Source organism: Gossypium arboreum, chromosome 5 (assembly GCF_025698485.1).
Source record: "Gossypium arboreum isolate Shixiya-1 chromosome 5, ASM2569848v2, whole genome shotgun sequence".
NCBI classification, from domain to species: Eukaryota; Viridiplantae; Streptophyta; class Magnoliopsida; order Malvales; family Malvaceae; genus Gossypium; species Gossypium arboreum.
In genome coordinates this window covers 52,304,075-52,324,334 of record NC_069074.1, presented here as the reverse complement: position 1 = coordinate 52,324,334, position 20,260 = coordinate 52,304,075, and positions in this window count along the sequence as shown.

Genomic DNA, 20,260 nt, shown 5'->3' with positions numbered 1-20,260 from the left:
ATGAGTATATATATTGGCTAAGTATCTTGAATTCCTCTTCGATGCTCACATGATAAAACCAATTTATTTGTTAAATTAATCTCAATAGCAAAGGGAGCTAAATCCGATAAGGGAAGGAAAAGTCGTGGAATAGCCGTCAAAATCGTTCGACCACGTCCGAGGTAAGTTCTTGAGCAATAGAGCTTAAATTCTGAATTGATTAGATCATGTTTAAAGCAAATTAAAATCATGCTCTTTGTGTGTGGCTATTGAGCCGAAATTACAAATGTGATAAGTGACTTGTGTCTCAATTTTGCTAATGAAAATGAAATGTGAATGTGTTATGGTTTATTGATAAATGTACATGGTTATTCGAATGATATCCGGCTAAGTCCCGAAGGCTTTGTGCTATGTAACACCCTGCATCGAGACCGCTTCCGAGTCGAACACGAGGTGTTAACGGACTTAATTCATTAATTAAAAATTTCATACAATTCATTTTAAAATTTCGCACAAGTGGCTAATCGTGCATCACAGATCGCTTTAAAATCATATCTCGAGTTACTGAAACTCAAATCCAATTTTGTAAATGTTTCCTGAAACTAGACTCATATATATATCTACTAATTTTTTCTAGAATTTTGTTGGGCCAATTAGTACAGTTTATTAGTTAAAGTCTCCCTATTTTAGGGTTCAACTACTCGACCTCAAGTATTACGAATCAGATATCTCCTATAAAGACCTTCAATGACTATGCCGTTTTTCTCTAATAAAACTAGACTCAATAAGGAATCTGTACATATAAAGCGTGACTTCTAATTATCTTTATAAAATTTATGGTGAATTTCCAAAGTCATAACAGGGGATCCAGAAATCGCTCTGGCCCTATTTCACAAAAATTTAAACATCTCATAAAATATAGCTCATATACCTGTTTCGCTTATTCCATATGAAAATAGACTCATCAAGCTTCGATTCCATAACTTATTCATTATTTAATTCCATTTCTACTATTTTTAGTGATTTTCAAACTCACGTCACTGCTGCTGTCTGAATCTATTTTATGGTAAATTTTACCTATTTCATGGTTTCCATGGATTAGCTAGCAATTTGACATACATAATACCTAATATGATCATGATTAGCCATTCCAATGGCTAATCATTACCAAGCATTTCTATTTCCATACCACTCAATAACCATATCATAAGACCATACATATAAAATGATTATAATGCTATACATGCCATACTCAAAATATACAAGCCATTATGCCAAGATGGTATACGGATAGTGTGAGCGTGCCTCCGACCGCTTCCGATTTCGAGCTGGCTTGTCAACACTACAAGGAATGAAAAGGAGGAGTAAGCATAAATGCTTAGTAAGCTCACATGCAAATAGCAAGTAACATAACCATATAAGCAAACATAAAACATCATTTGCATAATCATCACCAAGACATTCATATCACCTTTTCATTTATCATCTTACCATATTGTTGTTATATCGAGTTTTCAACCCGAGGGTTAAGTACATACCTGTTCAAAGTATCCATTTCACAACACTTACCAATACGTCCCTTTCATCTTGAGTATTCCTCCATTTGAGTAGAACTTTACCCGCTGAACACATTGAAATATAATTCGGATACATGGAAAGTTTGCACATAAGTGCCACATATGTAGCCAAGCTACCATGTAACCCGCCCATAAGTGAACTCGGACTCAACTCAACGAGCTCGGGCGTTCAGATCCATAAGTGAACTCGGACTCAACTCAACGAGTTCGGATGCCTAGTTACATCTCACGAACTCGGACTCAACTCAACGAGTTCGGACGTCAGATCCATAAGTGAACTCGGACTCAACTCAACGAGTTCGGATGCCCAAATATCCCAGTGACATGTCACTTGTATCCTAATCCATTCCCGAGGTTCAACGGACCTTTTCCCAATCATGTGTCTCAACCATCTTCTACGGAATGCCGATATCGATACTCGGTAGTATTTCACATTTTCCAAGCATATCACATAATTTGACATATTATCAAACAATTATCACAAGTATAATATTTCATAATAATTATCATATCATTTAAAAAACATTAAAACATTTAAAATAATAACTATGTTACCAACATTTACATATGAACTTACCTCGTATGCTAAAATGGCTATTTTACCATTTCGTCCACAACTTGGTATTTTCCCCATTTTAGCCCAATTTCAGTTTTCCTTGCTCTATCATTTAAAATATAGTCTAATTAGGACTCACATTATTCAAATTGACCCAAAATCATATTTTGGAAAAATTACAATTTTGCCCCTAAACTTTTGCATATTTACACTTTTGCCCCAAAGCTCGTAAATTAAAATTCAGCCTATTTTATTATGTTTTATGACATGCTGATCATTTTTCCCTTCTATGGCAACATCAAATTCTCACTCTAACATGTACTTATGACTATTAGGTATTTTTACCAATTAAGCCCTTTTGCTCGTTTTCACTTAAAACCGAGTAGCACAAGTTGTCTAACATAATTTAAAACCTCACATTCTATCATAAAACACTAAAATACACAAATTTCACCTATGGGTATTTTTCCAAATATAAACCCTAGGTTAAATTATTGCTAGCATAAGCTAAATCGAGCTACGGACTCCAAAACATAAAAATCATTAAAAACGAGGCTAGAACGGACTTACAATCGAGCTTGAAGCTTGAAAACCCTAGCCATGGTTTCTCCTGGCTATATTCGGCCATGGGGTTGAAGATGAGCAAAATTGGCTTTTAATTGTGTATTTTAATTCATTTTACCCCTAAATGACCAAAATGCCCTTACTACTAAACTTTCCAAAATTCCATCCATGTCCAATTTTGTCCATAGACTTAGAAATTGGTAAAATTACTCTTTAAGGACCTCTAATTAATAATCTAATTCAATTTTATGCAAAATACTTCTAGAACACAAGTTTTGCAATTTATTCAATTTAGTCCCAAATTTCAAATTAAGCACTTTATGCATAAAATTTCTTCACGAAATTTTCACACAATCATGAAATCATATCATAGACCTTAAAATAATCATAAAATAATTATTTATATCTCGGATTTTGTGGTCACGAAACCACTATTCCGACTAGGCCCAAAATCAAGATATTACATGCTAAGTGACTAAATCCGGACTAAGATCCGACGGCATACGTGCGAGTTACTAAATCCGGACTAAGATCCGAAGGCTTTCGAGCAAGCTACTAAATCCGAGTTGAGTCCCAAGGCATTCGTATGAAGTTATCAGAATCGGGCTATGTCCCAAGGCATTTGAATGTGTAGCCATATCCGGTTAAACTCAAGATACGTGATTCAAGAATGAATGAACTCGCTGTAAAATTTCAGCTAATACGCTTGAAAATTCCAGCTACGAGGTATGTTCGTATGTGCTTTGGAATAGTTGATTCCTTGAATAATATTCGCTCAATCGAGAAATGAGCTTTGGCATTTGGCTAAGATGAACCCTTATGTATAAATATAGGGGTTGGAATGTGAAATAAGTATGATATTGAGAATTTTTGCATATGAAATTATCCGTTAACTATATGAATGTTATGCTTTTGTTGTGCTGGAATCCTTGCTCTAACTTACTAAGCATAAATTGCTTACTCCGCTTTCTGCTTTCTCGTCTATAGATTTTGGCTCGTCACCATCGGACTCGGGATTTCGGAAGTCAAGTCTCCCACACTATCAAAGTCCCTTTCGTATATATTTTGGTTGGATTTTGAAATGGCATGTATAGGACTACCCTTTTGTTGCGTTTTAAGTACTTTTGTGATGTATGTGTGTACGACCATGCGAAAATGGCTCGTAAAAGTGGAGTATGGCATTAGACCATTTGTGCTTATGTATATATGTATGGTTTTATGATGTTACTACGGACTGAATGGAAGTGTGAGCAAATGATCAGCCATTGGAATGGCTAAAAATGATTATATGTGGACCTATGTATGACAAAACTTTAGTTGGTCCATAGAAACCACGAAATAGGTAAGGTTTACCTGAAAAACAGATGCTGACAGCAGCAGTGGTGTGGATTTGAAAAATCACTAAAAATTTTTGGAATGGAATTAAATAGTGAATAAATTATGTAAATGAACCTTGATGAATCTACTTTCATATGGAAGAAACGAAACTGTCATATGAATTATATGTTAAGAGATATTAAAGTTCTCGTGAAACAGGGCCAGAACGGTTTCTGGATCCCCTGTTCCGACTTTAGAAATTCATGGTAAATTAACCAGAGATAATTAGGAGTCATGCCATATATGTATAGATTCCTCTATGAGTCTAGTTTCTACAGAAATAAACATCATCAGCATTGAAGCCCTGTACAGGGATATATCGAATTCGTAACTCACGAAGGTCAGTGTAGTCGATCCCTGCAACAGGGGAGACTTTAACTAATAAACTGTACTAATTGGCCCGACCAAAAATTCTAGAAAAAAATATGTTGATGGACTTATGAGTCTAGTTTCAGGGAAAAATTACAAAACTGATTTTCGAGCTTTAAAACTCAAGATATGATTTTTGAAGTGACAGTGACGCAGTAACCAGCTAGTCTGGAAAATTTTTATGGACTGTGAAAACAATTTAGCTGAGTTTGTGTGCACCTTGTGTTCGACTCCGGTAACGGGCTCGGGTACGGGGTGTTACAATTTTATTGGTATCAGAGCTACGGTTTAGTCGATTCTAGGACTACCGTAATGTGTTGGGTCTAGCTATACATGCCATTTTATGTGATTATTTGATAGTGTGGTGATTTCTGACAATTGAAATGTGTTTATTTATAGTAATGGATCCCGATCCCGACCGAAGCGGTAGCTGATGATCTTGAGAGTGTAGCACCGCCCAAGACAAGGGACAGCTCCGCGGACTCTCAACCTAATGCTAGTAATCCTAATGATGAAGCTAGACAAGCTTTTATAGCGTGATGAATGATTGGTTTAACCAATACATTCGAACAAATACTACTGTTCCACAACCTCCATTCCCAACAAATACAACCCCAAGACCTACAATGCCTCCCAGAATCGACCAAATAAGGTCAAGTAAGCCCCAGTTGATAGAATCCGAAACACGGGCTACTGAATTTAAGGCTACGGATAGCGACGATGCCGAGCAAGCTGAATTTTGGTTGGACAACACTCTCCGGTACTCGATGAGCTATCTTGTACACCGATGAATGCCTAAAGTGTACTATCTCCTTGCTACGCGATTTCGCTTACTATTGGTGGAGTACTCGACTTCATTGTCCCGAGAGCAAGTAACTTGGGAGTTTTTCCAAACCGAGTTTGGAAGAAGTATATCGTCGAGATTTGTTGATCAAAACGGAAGGAATTTCTTGAGCTTAAGCAAGGTTCTATGTCGCCATCGACTATGAGCAAAAATTTGTTAGACTTAGTAGATACGCACGGGAATGTGTTTCGTCCGAGGCTATCATGTAAACGCTTCGAGGATGGGCTGAATGAAGATATAAAATGTTCGTTGGCATTCTTGAAATACGAGAGTTCGTAGTACTTGTCGAGCGAGCTTGTAAAGCCGAGGAGCTTAGAAAAGAAAAACAAAAGTTGATGTGGGAACCGGAGAGTTTCGTAAAAGATCCTCGGAAAGTCTCTTCAACAGCATCGAAGAAATTTCGAGATGATGTGGGCCGGTCTAGAGGCACTTCGGGCCTTTTTAGACGAGATCGTGATCGACCCCCTGTGGGTACACGAGGCACTTTAGTTGCCAGTGTTCGGAATGAACGTCGAGATAGAACGGAGTGTCATCATTGTGGCAAATGGCATTCTGGAAGTTGTAGATTCCGTGACCGCTCCTGTTACAAGTGCGGATCAGTTGACCACTTCATTAAAGATTGCCCGAGGTTGTCTGAACAGAATGTAGATCAGAGTGGGAAACTGGGCACTACCACTGCTCGAGGTAGACCATCTAGAAATATGGGCAATGCTAGTGGTGGTCAGAGAGGATCTAGAGATGCTACGACCAGATCCGAGGCTCGCGCTCCTGCTAGAGCTTATGCTATACGTGCCCGCGAGGATGCTTCATCGCCAGATGTTATTACGGGTACTTTCACTCTCTTTGATACTAATGTGATTGCTTTGATTGTGTAACACCCCGAACCCGAGACCATCGCCGGTGTCGGACACGAGGGGTTAACGAGACAAATCCTCTTAAAGTACCGACCAATTTGGCATTTCAGGACAGGCTGGAAAACTGCGTCACTGTCGCCTCAAAAATCATATCTCAAGTTTCAAAACTCGGAAACTGATTCCGTAAATTTTCCCTGAATTTAGACTCATATATCCATCCATGGATTTATTTCTAGAATTTTTGGTCAGGCAAATTGGTACAGTTTATTAGTTAAAGTCACCCATGTTACAGGGTTTGACTACACTGATCTTCACGCGTTACAACTTGAATATCTCTCTGTACAGGGCTTTAATACTGGTGCCGTTTATTTCTAATTAAACTAGACTCAAAATGGAATCTGCACATATAAGGAATGACTTCTAATTCTTTCTGGATAATTTATAGTAAATTTTCAAAGTCGCGACATGGGACCCAGAAACCGTTCTGGCCCCGTCTCACGAAATCTCGAATATCTCTTAAAATACGGCTCATATGGTCATTTCGTTTCATCCATATGAAAATAGATTCATCAAGGTTCAATTTCATAATTTATTCACTATTTAATTCTACTTCTACTATTTTTAGTGATTTTTCCATCTCACCTCGCTGCTGCTGGCAGCATCTGTTACTAAAGCAAACAATGACTATTTCATAATTCTTCCATGGCCAACTATTTCATCATACGTAATGCAACTATGGCCACCTTATCAAAATTAAGGTTTCTAAGGCTCGTGACCATAGGTTTTAGAATCGCACTCAACCGACCACATAGGCCATTTTCGCATGGCTTAAAGTTTACAACCCACAATTCAACAAAACAAAATAGCCTATACATGCCAAACGTTCTCCTAGATCAACTACGAAGACAATACCAAAAGATTTCCAGCCGGTGTGATGACTTCAACGACGGTTCCGAGCACGCAAACGATACGAGTCCAAGAGACCTAAAATGGGTGACAAGAAAACACCGAGTGAGTTTATAACTCAAGAAGTCATAAGCATTCATCAACCAACCATTAATAAAATTATCACAACATGAAACGATAAACGAGGCTAGGTACTCCATCCATATCGAAACTATACTATAATTCCTCGGACCTTTCGGTTCAATCTCATACCAAGTCATACATCCACATTTCATATTCTATTCAATAAGATATTTGAGGCATTTTCACACACCAACTCATTTTCACCACAATCATACAATTGCAATCATCACATAGATTTAAAGCTTACCAAGCTCAACCTCGAGCATGAACATATTGCCTATTCGTCATGAGCTCAAGGTACTTACCTGATCCGCTGTCCGGGATTAACTCGGTAATGTCGCACACTCAGTGCCAATTGTAATGCAAGAGCATATAGTGAATCCGCACACTTAGTGCTATATACATTCAGCTATCACACTTAGTGCTATATAATCAAACTCGCACACTTAGTGCTGTACAATTTTAAACCCGCACACTTAGTGCCAATCTTGTCACCGTGTCCATTTATACCCGCACACTTAGTGCCGAGACCAATACCTTATGAATTTTGCTGCCTTTATACATTCAACAATGGCATCATTCCATACACATACATTTCCATTTACACATCAACTCATTTAAACACATTTGCATATATATTATGATCATTCAAATCAACACCAAATATATGCTTAATGACTTACCTCGTGTTGGGTAAAATAGTTCCAAGTCGGCTACTCGATGACCTTCGTCTTTCCCTTGCTTGATTCTCCTTCTTTAACTCCTTGAGCTTAATCAATAAATCACTAGTTTAACCATCTTGCTAAACATTCATAATTCAACTACACATGCATATGTATGCTTGTATATTCGGCAACCATTCTTACTAATCGCCCATTTGGTCGATTATACACCTAACCGAATATGCACCAAAAACTTGATTCAACATTACCTACATACTCACTTTAATGGCCGAATATATATATATATGTATAATGTCAACTAACATCTTTTAATCACCTAATTTCATCTCATGAACATTTAATCAAATTTTCCCAATCTAGCATATATTTTCACATCCATTTGTAACATCATGTACAAACACACATATATCAAAACACAAATTTTTACCTATCATGCAACAAGCATAAATCGCACTTATGAGCATGCCATGGCCGAATACATCCCACACCATCCCCTTTCAATTTTTGGTCATGGTTAAACAAAGAAAACTCCATGTCTTACTCAAGAATGCTAAAAGAAATTTCAAGAGTAGTCAATCCATCATTACATGCATCATCAACAAGCTTCACATTTAGCATGCAATGGCTTTAACACAATATCAACCTTGGCCAAATACCATTTCCATGGCATAACAAGGATTTGAACCATGGGCTAACATGAACATCAAGTTAGCAACTAAAACATGCATGAATCTCATGACACAACCTCAAACATACCTTAATCTTGACACAAGTATGACCAAATCTCCTTCTAGTTCTCTTCTAAACCAAGCATGAAGCAAAAATCCTTCCTTTTCCCTTAGTATTTTCGGCCAAGATTTGAGAATGGATGAACAAATTTTCTCCTTTCTTTTTCCTCTACTCACGGCAACAAGGGGGCATCCATGCTCATTTTTTTCATTTCTTTATTTTTCTACATAATCCACTAACTAAACATGTTGGAAACATGTTCCCTTGCCCATATTCTTGTCATGGCCGCCACTCTTCCCTTTTTTGGGCAAATTGACATGCAAAACCACTCTTTTGCATGCATGTACTATTAGACCATTGTAAGATTAGCCTATCACCTTTCAACAATGTTTCATACAAGTCCATTTTAATAAATTCACATAGAAATGATCAAATTAATGCATGAAACTTTCACACATGCATTTACTAACATCATAAACATAGAATATAACTTTTAATTACTTATAAGACTCGATTTAGTGGTCCCGAAACCACTTTCCGACTAGGGTCAAATTAGGGATGTCACAACTCTCCCCCACTTAAGAAGTTTTCGTCCCCGAAAATCTTACCGGTAAATAGGTTTGGGTATCGCTCTTTCATAGAGTCCTCGAGTTCCCAAATGGCTTCTTCAATTCCATGTTTATGCCACAACACCTTCACTAATGGGATTTTCTTATTGCGCAACTCTTTTGCTTCACGCATCAGAATGCGAACCAGTTCCTCTGATAGCTCAAATTAGGCTGAATCTCAATCTCAGACGGAGCGATTACGTGCGATGGATCAGACTTATATCGTCAAGCATCGAGACATGGAAAACGCTAGGATCCTTTCAAGCTCGGGGTAAAATTAATCGACGCCATCTGGTCCAACTCGTTCGGATACTTCATACGGACCGATGAACCTCGGACTCAATTTTCCCTTACGGCCAAATCTAAGCACCTTCTTCCAGGGTGAGACTTTGAGAAATACCTTGTCTCCAACCTGATATTCAATGTCTTTCCTTTTCAAATCCGATACGACTTTTGGCGATCCGGCGACCTTCAAACTTTCACGAATTACTCAAACTTTTGCTCGGCATCCTTAACCAAATCAACCTCAAGATTTTACCTTCACTAAGTTCGGTCTAGAATAGTGGGGTACGGCATTTACGTCCGTATAAAGCCTCGTAAGGCGCCATCTTAATACTTGATTGAAAGCTATTGTTGTAAGCGAATTCAACCAAAGGTAAATACCGTTCCCATGAACCACTAAACTCAAGGATGCAACATCTCAACATATCCTCGAGTATTTGAATTATCCGTTCGGATTGACCATCGGTTTGGGGTGAAAAGCAGTGCTAAAATGCAGCTTGGTACCCAAAGCCTCTTGCAATTTCTTCCAAAATCGCGATGTAAATCTTGGGTCTCTATCCGACACGATAGAAATAGGCACCCCATGCAATTGAATAATTTGGGAGACGTATAATTCTGCCAATTTATCAAGCGAAAAATCCGTGCGGACAGAATAAAATGAGCGACTTGGTCGGTCTATCAACAATGACCCAGATCGCATCCTTCTTACTCACGACAATGGCGGTCCGGATACAAAGTCCATAGTGACTCGATCCCATTTCCACTCGGTATCGTGATCGGTGAAGTAATCCCGATGGCACTTGATGTTCCGCTTTCACTTGTTGACATATCGACACCTTGAAACAAATTCGAAATGTCTCGTTTCATACCGGCCACCAAAATTGGCGTTTGGTCATTGTACATTTTAGTACTACCGGGTGGATTGACATTCGACTCTCGTGAGCCTCGTTCAAAATCATCGAAACAAGTTCAATTCCTTGAATACATAATCGACCCTTGAACGTCAAGCAATCATGGTCGTCAATCTGAAATTCCGATTCCTCATTCGAAACACATTCGGCTCGCTTAGCGACCAATTCGGCGTCGACCTTCTGAGATTCAAGTACTTGATGAATCAATAACGGTTTGGTCTCTAATTCGACTACTAGCACCCCATCGGGTGAAACGGATAGATGAGCATCCATCGCTCTCAAAGCAACCAGTGCCTTGCGACTTAAAGCATCGGCCACCACGTTGGCCTTTCCCGGGTGATAATCAATGATGAGTTCATAGTCTTTCAACAACTCAAGCCAACGTCTTTGTCGCAGGTTTAAATCTCTCTGAGTCATCAAATATTTTAGACTCTTGTGGTCCGAATAAATGTGACACCTTTCTCCAAACAAGTAATGCCGCCATATCTTCAAGGCGAACACTATGGCTGCTAGTTCAAGGTCATGGGTCGGATAGTTTCTCTCATGCGGCTTTAGTTGTCTCGACGCGTAAGCCACAACTCGACCTTCTTGCATCAACACACAACCTAACCCAAGCAAGGATGCGTCACTGTATATGACAAACTCTTTACCGGACTCCACTGTACTAGTACCGGGGCCTCGGTTAAACAGTTTTTAGTCGATCGAAACTTTCTTGACAGCGTTCCGACCACTCGAACTTAACATCTTTTTGAAGTAGTTTTGTCATCTGTGCAGCTATCATCGAAAAACCTTTCACAAATCGTCGATAGTATCCGCAAGCCCCAAAAGCTCCTAACCTCGGTAACATTCCTTGGAGGTTTCCAATCGACTATGGTCGAAATTTTGTTCGGGTCCACCTCGACACCGATGCGGACACCACGTGCCCCAAAAGCTAACCTCTTTCAACCAAAATTCACATTTCTTGAACTTTGCGTGATAATCGCTTATCTCGTAAGATTTGCAACACTAGCCTCGGTGTTCAAAGATGTTCAACTTCATCTCTCGAATAGACCAAAATGTCATTGATAAATACAACTACGAACCGATCCAAGTATGGCTGAAAATTCTATTCATTAAATCCATAAATACCGTAGGGCATTAGTAAGCCCAAACGGCATCACCAAGAATTCGTAGTGACCGTACTCGCTCTAAAAGCAGTCTTGGGTATGTCCGATTCTCGGACCCTCAACCGATAGTACCCGACCTCAAATCTATCTTTGAAAACACCGAGGCTCCTTTAATTGATCAAACAAATCGTCAATTCGTGGCAACGGATATTTGTTCTTTATCGTCACTTTATTCAACTGACGATAGTCGATGCACAATCTCATAGTTCCATCCTTCTTCTTCACAAACAATACTGGTGCGCCCCATGGAGAAAAACTCGGTCGAGCGAAACCTCTATCCGTCAATTCTTGCAATTGAACCTTCAATTCCTTTAATTCCGTTAATGCCATACGACACGGGGCTATTGAGATCGGCGTAGTACCGGTACAACTTCGATGCCGAATTCCACTTCTCGAACCGGTGGCAATCCCGGTAACTCCTCAGGAAAAACATCCGAATACTCACAAACCACTGGTACCGATTCGAGTTTCCTTTCCGTCTCTTTACTTTCAAACACATACGCAAGGTATGTTTCACACCCCTTTTTCACATACCTCCGAGTGGTCATAGAAGATATTATCGCTGGCACTCCTTTTAAATCAGTAGACTCGACTCGGACTACCTCATTATTTGCACTCCTCAAATCAATGGTTTTCCTTTTGCGTCCACCACCGTATCATGTACGGTCACCAATCCATACCAAGAATAACATCGAATTCATCAAATGGTAGAAGCATCGATCACGGTAGGAAACAGATTCTCGAATTATTAGGGGCATCTCTTGCACACTTTATCAACGAGTACGTATTGACCCAAAGGGTTTGACACTGAATTACGAACTCAAGAGACTCAATAGGTAGAGTCTTCTATGGATGCTAAGGTTTCACATACATATGAATGAGTAGAGCCGGGTCAATCAATGCAATCACACTAGTATCAAAGAGAGTAAAAGTACCGGTGATAACGTTAGGGAGGATGCCTCCTCTCGTGCTGGATGGCATATGCTCTAGCAAGAGCACGGGTCTCGGATCGAACAATGTATCGAGGCTCCTCTCGATTACCACCCCTACCTCCGAGAAATTCTCGGGGCCTACCTCTAGCCGTTGTTCCACTAGGTCTTGCACCTTGCATCTTATTCTTCTCATCTAGCTCCATGCAATCTCTAATGAAGTGGTCCTTGAACCGCATCCATAACAGCCCTATTAATGACTTACCCCAACATTCACCTAGGTGTCGCCTTCCACATTGGGGGCATTCAGTCTCTCTTGACGATTATTGCCCACACTAGCTACCAAGTAGCTCGAGTCCGTCAATGGTCGGGCTCGATGGAAATTCCCGATCGCCTCGACTTATTAGTGTCCTCCACGAACTTCTTTATCTGCCGAGAACGGAGCTTTACTCCGATCTTTTACGATAATCTCTTGCTTCAAATTCAGCCTTCTTCTTTTCCTTTCCGAGCTCTTCCGCCTTGCGTGCTCGTTCGACTAGTGTTACGAACTCCTTTATCTCCAAAATACCCACTAGCGACTTTAAGTCTTCATTCAATCCTTCTTCAAATCTTTTGCACATAGCAACCTCATCAGCTACACACTCCAGAGCATACCGACTAAGTCTTACGAACTCATGTTCAGATTCGAGATCTGATCATCCGGCCTTGCTTGAGTTCCAAGAATTCCTTACGCTTCGACCGATGAACTGTTGACTAATGTATTTCTTTCAAATTGGATTGAAAGAAATCCCAAGTAACTCGTTCATTTGGGACTATGGAAATTAAAGTCCTCCACCAATAGTAAGTCGAGTCTCAACAAGGATATAGCACACTTAAGACATTCATCGGTGTGCATGACGGTTTATCTAACACTCGAATGGTGTTATCGAGCCAAAATTCGCTCTTTCGGCATCATCGGTGACTATGGCCTTAAACTCCTCGGCCCCGCTTCCTAATCAAGTCTCTGGTGGTTTGCTTAGCCTCACGGGATCGAGAATCGGAGGCATTGCAGACTCTTGGGGCGGAGTATTTAAATTCGGGAATGGTTGGACAATAGGGTTGGTTCGGGCATATTGCGCGACCCACTCATTCATCATGGTGAAGAAGGCTTGTTTCGCCCCTTCATTTTGATTATTCGCGGATGACTGAGGCTCAACAGGCGGTGTCCCTTGCGCGGGAGCAGCTGCTACACTTTCAACGTCATCCGCCAAGGGTCTCTCTATCACGGGTTTCATTGCTAATCAAAACAAAAATTTCAACCGTCAGAAGTCATCACATTATTAAGCACTAACAATTTGGCATGTATAGCTACACTCACACGCGCTATGGTAGTCCTAGAACCGACTAAACCATAGCTCTGATACCAATAAAATTGTAACACCCGAACCCGAGACCATCGTTCGGTGTCGGACACGAGGGGTTAACGAGACAAATCCTCTTAAAGTACCGACCAATTTGGCATTTCCGGACAGGCTGGAAAACTGCGTCACTGTCGCCTTAAAAATAATATCTCGAGTTTCAAAACTCGGAAACTGATTCCATAAATTTTCCCTGAATTTAGACTCATATCTCCATCCATGGATTTATTTCTAGAATTTTTGGTCGGGCCAATTGGTACAGTTTATTAGTTAAAGTCACCCATATTACAGGGGTCGACTACACTGACCTTCACGTGTTACAACTTGAATATCTCTCTGTACAGGGCTTTAATACTGGTGCCGTTTATTTCTAATGAAACTAGACTCAAAATGGAATCTGCACATATAATGAATGACTTCTAATTCTTTCTGGATAATTTATAGTAAATTTTCAAAGTCACGACAGGGGACCCAGAAACCGTTCTGGCCCCGTCTCACGAAATCTCGAATATCTCTTAAAATACGGCTCATATGGTCATTTCGTTTCATCCATATGAAAATAGATTCATCAAGGTTCAATTTCATAATTTATTCACTATTTAATTCTACTTCTACTATTTTTAGTGATTTTTCCATCTCACCTCGCTGCTGCTAGCAGCATCTGTTACTAAAGCAAACAATGACTATTTCATAATTCTTCCATGGCCAACTATTTCATCATACGTAATGCAACTATGGCCACCTTATCAAAATTAAGGTTTCTAAGGCTCGTGACCATAGGTTTTAGAATCGCACTCAACCGACCACATAGGCCATTTTCGCATGGCTTAAAGTTTACAACCCACAATTCAACAAAACAAAATAGCCTATACATGCCAAACGTTCTCCTAGTTCAACTACGAAGACAATACCAAAAGATTTCCAGCCGGTGTGATGACTTCAACGACGGTTCCGAGCACGCAAACGATACGAGTCCAAGAGACCTAAAATGGGTGACAAGAAAACACCGAGTGAGTTTATAACTCAGTAAGTCATAAGCATTCATCAACCAACCATTAATAAAATTATCACAACATGAAACGATAAACGAGGCTAGGTACTTCATCCATATCGAAACTATACTATAATTCCTTGGACCTTTCGGTTCAATCTCATACCAAGTCATACATCCACATTTCATATTCTATTCAATAAGATATTTGAGGCATTTTCACACACCAACTCATTTTCACCACAATCATACAATTGCAATCATCACATAGATTTAAAGCTTACCAAGCTCAACCCCGAGCATGAACATATTGCCTATTCGTCATGAGCTCAAGGTACTTACCTGATCCGCTGTCCGGGATTAACTCGGTAATGTCGCACACTCAGTGCCAATTGTAATGCAAGAGCATATAGTGAATCCGCACACTTAGTGCTATATACATTCAGCTCGCACACTTAGTGCTATATAATCAAACTCGCACACTTAGTGCTGTACAATTTTAAACCCGCACACTTAGTGCCAATCTTGTCACCGTGTCCATTTATACCCGCACACTTAGTGCCGAGACCAATACCTTATGCATTTTGCTGCCTTTATACATTCAACAATGGCATCATTCCATACACATACATTTCCATTTACACATCAACTCATTTAAACACATTTGCATATATATTATGATCATTCAAATCAACACCAAATATATGCTTAATGACTTACCTCGTGTTGGGTAAAATAGTTCCAAGTCGGCTACTCGATGACCTTCGTCTTTCCTTGCTTGATTCTCCTTCTTTAACTCCTTGAGCTTAATCAATAAATCACTAGTTTAACCATCTTGCTAAACATTCATAATTCAACTACACATGCATATGTATGCTTGTATATTCGGCAACCATTCTTACTAATCACCCATTTGGTCGATTATACACCTAATGAATATGCACCAAAACTTGATTCAACATTACCTACATACTCACTTTAATGGCGAATATATATATATATGTATAATGTCAACTAACATCTTTTAATCACCTAATTTCATCTCATGAACATTTAATCAAATTTTCCCAATCTAGCATATATTTTCACATCCATTTGTAACATCATGTACAAACACACATATATCAAAACACAAATTTTTACCTATCATGCAACAAGCATAAATCGCACTTATGAGCATGCCATGGCCGACTACATCCCACACCATCCCCTTTCAATTTTTGGTCATGGTTAAACAAAGAAAACTCCATGTCTTACTCAAGAATGCTAAAAGAAATTTCAAGAGTAGTCAATCCATCATTACATGCATCATCAACAAGCTTCACATTTAGCATGCAATGGCTTTAACACAATATCAACCTTGGCCAAATACCATTTCCATGGCATAACAAGGATTTGAACCATGGGCTAACATGAACATCAAGTTAGCAACTAAAACATGCATGAATCTCATGACACAACCTCAAACATACCTTAATCTTGACACAAGTATGACCAAATCTCCTTCTAGTTCTCTTCTAAACCAAGCATGAAGCAAAAATCCTTCCTTTTCCCTTAGTATTTTCGGCCAAGATTTGAGAATGGATGAACAAATTTTCTCCTTTCTTTTCCTCTACTCACGGCAACAAGGGGGGCATCCATGCTCATTTTTTTCATTTCTTTATTTTTCTACATAATCCACTAACTAAACATGTTGGAAACATGTTCCTTGCCCATATTCTTGTCATGGCCGGCCACTCTTCCCTTTTTTGGGCAAATTGACATGCAAAACCACTCTTTTGCATGCATGTACTATTAGACCATTGTAAGATTAGCCTATCACCTTTCAACAATGTTTCATACAAGTCCAATTGAATAAATTCACATAGAAATGATCAAATTAATGCATGAAACTTTCACACATGCATTTACTAACATCATAAACATAGAATATAACTTTTAATTACTTATAAGACTCGGTTTAGTGGTCCCGAAACCACTTTCCGACTAGGGTCAAATTAGGGATGTCACAGATTGACCCTGGTTCCACTCATTCTTATATATGCGAAACCTTAGCATCCAGTAAGACTTTACCTATTGAGTCTACTGAGTTCGTAATTCGGGTGTCAAATCCTTTGGGTCGTTACGTGCTGGTCGACAAAGTGTGTAAGAAATGCCCCTAGTAATTCGAGGTTCTGTTTTCCAATGGACTTGATGCTTTTGCCGTTCGATGAATTTGATGTTATTCTTGGGTTGGATTGGTTGACCGTGCATGATGCGGTTGTGAATTGCAAAAGCAAGACTATTGATTTGAGATGCAAATAACGAGATGATCCGAGTTGAGTCTACGGACTTGAAGGGTTGCCATTGTAATATCATCAATGTTGGCCCGAAATATGTAAGAAAAGGGTGCGAAGCATACCTTGCGTATGTACTTGATGATAAGGAGTTAGAAATAAAACCCGAATCTGCTGCGGTGGTTTGTGAATACCGGATGTTTTTCCCAAGAATTGCGGGTTTGCCACTGTTCGGGAGATAGAGTTTGGTATTGATCTTGTACCGGGACCACACCGATTTCGATAGCTCCGTATCGTATGGCACCAACGAATTAAAGGAGTTGAAAGCTCGGTTGCAAGAGTTGGTGGATAGAGGTTTTGCTCGCCCGAGTTTTTCACCTTGGGGTGCACCAGTGTTGTTTGTGAAAAAGAAGGGCGGAACCATGAGGTTGTGCATCGACTATCGTCGACTTAATAAAGTGACAATAAAGAACAAAAATCCGTTACCGCGTATCGATGATTTGTTCGATCAACTGAAGGGAGCCTCAGTGTTCTCAAAAATAGATTTGAGATCGGGCTATTATCAGTTGTGAATCCAAGATTCGGACATACCCAAAAGCGCCTTTAAGCGAGATATGGTCACTACGAGTTCTTAGTGATGCCGCTTGGGCTCACTAATGCCCTCGCGGTATTTATGGATTTGATGAATCGGATCTTGGATCATATTTGGATCGGTTCGTAGTTGTATTCATTGACGACATCTTGGTCTATTCAAGAGATGAGACCGAACAAGCGGAGCACACGAGATTAGTGTTGCAAATTTTACGGGATAAGCGGTTATATGCTAAGTTCAGCAAGTGTGAGTTCGGTTAAGAGAGATTAGCTTCTTGGATCATGTGGTATCTGATCGGGTATTCGAGTCGACCGAGCAAAATTTCAGCCATACTTAATCGGAAACCTCCAAGAAATATTATCGAGGTTCGAGCTTTTTGGGACTTGGTTACATTACCGACGGTTTGTAAAAGGATTCTCGATGATAGCCACACCCATGACTAAACCGCTTCGAAAGATGTCAAGTTTGAATGGACGGAAAAGTGTCGAAAAGTTTCGACCAATTGAAAACTCATTTGTGGAAGCTCCAAGACTAGTACAGCCGAATCGGCAAAGAGTTTGTCATCTATAGTGACGCCTCCCTACTTGGGTTAGGTTGCGTATTGATGCAAGAAGGTCGAGTTGTGGCCTATGCGTCGAGACAATTAAAGCCACATGAGAAAAATTATCCGACCCATGATCTCGAATTGGCTGCCATCGTATTCGCCTTAAAGATATGGCGACATTACTTATTTGGCGAGAAGTGCCATGTGTATTTGGATCACAAAAGTCTCAAATATTTGATGACTCAAAGAGACTTAAATCTGCAACAAAGACGTTGGCTCGAGTTGTTAAAAGATTATGAGCTTGTCATTGATTATCACTGGGGAAAGGCTAATGTGGTTGCGGACGCCTTAAGCCGAAAATCACTGTTTTCTTTACGAGCTATGAATGTATACTTGTCCATTTTGCCCGACAATGTGTTAGTAGCCGAATTAAAGGCCAAACCATTGTTGACTCATCAAATTCGTGAAGCTTAGAAAGTTGATGAGGAGTTGCTTGCAAAACGGGCTGAGTGTGTTCTGAACAAGGAATCGGAGTTTCAAATTGATGATGACGATTGTTTGAGGTTCAGAAGTCATTTGTGTGTTCCAAATAATTCGAAACTTATTTCGATAATTCTGAACGAAGCCCATTGTAGCCGAATGGCAATCCACCCGGGGAGTACGAAGATGTACAACGATTTGAAACGTCGGTTTTGGTGGCATTGTATGAAACGAGACATCTCCGACTTTGTTTGAGATGTTTAATATGTCAACAAGTGAAAGCGGAACATCAAGTGCCTTGAGGTTACTTCACCGCTCCACGATACCCGAGTGGAAATGGGATCGAGTCACATTGGACTTTGTGTCCGGACTGCCATTGTCAGCAAGTAAGAAGGATGCGATTTGGGTTGTCGTTGATAGATTGACTAAGTCGGCTCACTTTATCCTCGTGCGCACGGATTTTCATTGGATAAACTAGCTGAATTGTACGTTTCTCGATTGTGAGATTACACGGGTACCGATTTACATTGTGTCGGATAGAGATCCGAGGTTCACCTCGCGATTTTGGAAGAAATTGCAAGAAGCTTTGGGTACAAAGTTGCATTTCAAAGACCGCTTTCACCCCAAACCGATGGTTAATCCGAGCGGATAATTCAGATACTTGAGGATATGTTGAGATGTTGCATCCTCGAGTTTAGTGGTTCATGGGCGTAAATGCCGTACACCATTATTTTGGATCGAGCTCGGTGAAAAAAAAATTTTCGGAGTGGATTTGATTAAAGATGCTGAACAGAAGGTAAAGGTAATCCGTGAAAGTCTAAAGGCGGCCACAGATCGTCAAAAATCGTACGCGGATTTGAAACGAAAGGACATTGAGTATCAGGTGGGAGATAAAGTGCTTCTTAAAGTTTCGCCGTGGAAAAAGATACTCAGATTCGGCCATAAGGGTAAGTTGAGCCCGAGATTCATTGGGCCGTACGAAATCTCCGAACGAGTTGGCCCAGTTGCGTATCGTTTGATTTTGCCCCATGAACTCGAAAAGATTCACAACGTCTTCCATGTTTCAATGCTTCGACGCTATAGATCTGATCCGTCGCACGTAATTAGTCCATCAGAGGTTGAAATTCAAGCCGATATGAGTTATGAAGAAGAACCGATTCGTATCCTAGCTCGTGAAGTGAAAGAGTTGCGAAACAAAAGGGTTTCGCTAGTGAAAGTGTTATGGCTCAAACACGAGATAGAAGAAGCTACTTGGGAACCCGAGAACTCTATGAAAGAACGATATCCAAACCTATTTACCGGTAAGATTTTCGGGGACGAAAATTTCTAAAGTGGGGGAGAGTTGTGACAGCCTTAAAACGACCCTAGTCGAAATGTGGTTTCGGGACCACAAAACCGAGGCATAAAAATAATTTAATATTTATTTTATTGCCTATAATGTGTGTTAACCCATGTGTGACATTTTTTATGCTTTGATTTAGAGTTATAAATGTGAATTTCACTAGGAAGGACCTAGTAGTAAA